Source organism: Telopea speciosissima, chromosome 4 (genome assembly GCF_018873765.1).
Source record: "Telopea speciosissima isolate NSW1024214 ecotype Mountain lineage chromosome 4, Tspe_v1, whole genome shotgun sequence".
Taxonomy (NCBI): domain Eukaryota; kingdom Viridiplantae; phylum Streptophyta; class Magnoliopsida; order Proteales; family Proteaceae; genus Telopea; species Telopea speciosissima.
Genome location: NC_057919.1, coordinates 68,604,990 through 68,606,675, shown reverse-complemented (window position 1 = coordinate 68,606,675; position 1,686 = coordinate 68,604,990).

Below are 1,686 nucleotides of genomic sequence, written 5' to 3'. Positions count from 1 at the left end.
TGCTACAATGGTTAATGTCCATCAATCTTCACAGTTGACCAGTGGTTTCATGCCTTTAAGATTTTGCAATGTTTATTTTTACATAAAATACAAATAAATGTAGTGAAAAAGTATGAAAATTTTTGTGTAAAATATAATTTACACGTAATAATTTACAATTAAAACAATAAAAAAAATAGGGGAAAATATAGGGACACCCCCTCAACTATGGCCTAATTTCATGTACACCCATTCATCTTTAAAACCTTTAAAACACATCCCCTCATCTATGACACCATTATCTAACCAATAGAAAAAGTAAAGTTACTAAAATACCCTCTATACTTTAATAGATTAAAAATAAAAAGACTAAAATACCTTCTATTCTTCAGTTTCTGTCAGATCTGACTGCAATGCTGGGAGGGAAATGGGATCTGACGTTAATGTCGTCGGAGTTCCTTACAAATGGACCAATTACAACAAGGGGTGGAGATCCCGGTGGTAATGATGCCATTTCTTACTAAAAAATCCAGCCTTCAGAGAATCTCAATATACTATTGAGGAGCAAATCCAATAAACCTCAACAATTGAACGCATATAAAATTTCTGTTTTCATGGCGGACCCAATAAGCGTCAACAATTGAACGCATATAAAATTTCTTATGGAGATAAGATACACCAAATAACAAATCCAAAAGTCCTTTCTCTTTTTCTTTTTATTTCAATCCTCCATTTTAAGTTCTAACTGTGAAAATAGATCATCAAAAGTGAAAGAGGATTAGAAGTAAAGAATCATTCTAGCTTCTCCCACTCACCAAGAAAATGAAAAAGAAACAGAGAAAACCAACAAACCTTTAAACGGAGACCAGTTCTTAGCCAGTGCATGCAATGGATATCCATCCATTTCCACAACCAAGTTCGGCAATTGTCTTATTGGTCCTTGAATATAGAGTTAGGATGGATGTCTATTCAATCCTTCATAAAAAGTGAAGGACCAGTCCTCTAGGATAAAAATACTTGGAATCAACATCATTGTCAATTTCTTCCTCCTCTCCTATCCTGCAAATGGATTTTTGGTAATTCTGCCATTTCCGTTAGTTTGATGTTATAGTATTGGCTGCTTTGAGATGCTTTTTTTCCATTTGCAAGATACGAGAGGAGGAAGAAATTGACAATGATGTTGATTCCAAGTATTTTTATCCCAAAGGACTGGTCCTTCACTTTTTATGAAGGACTGAATAGACATCCATCCTAACTCTATAGTGATTGCAGGCTGCACCCAGACCCAGATGCGGCAGACTTATGGAAAAAAAAGGCATAGTTGTATTTACCCTTAAAATGGTATTTTTGTCTTCAAACTTTTAATTTGGGCAATTTGATCCTAAAAATATGATAAGGTGAGTATTGACGTTTAAAACTAAACAACAGTTGGTTTGATGGACTAATTTACATGTTTTCAATAGATGAGGGGTTGTGTTTAACAGGTTTTAAAGATGAGAGGATATACATGAAAAAAGGCCATAGTTGAGGGGGTGCCCCTACATTTTCCCCAAATAAATGAGACCAAATTGGATAAAAAAATAAATTTGAAAGTGTCCTTCTCAAGGATAATAATGAAAGGGCGAGCGGAAGCAGCGTTTTATAAAACAATGATGGCAGTGCTCCATCAATCTCAGTCATTGATTTTTTGACATAAAATCTGAGTCA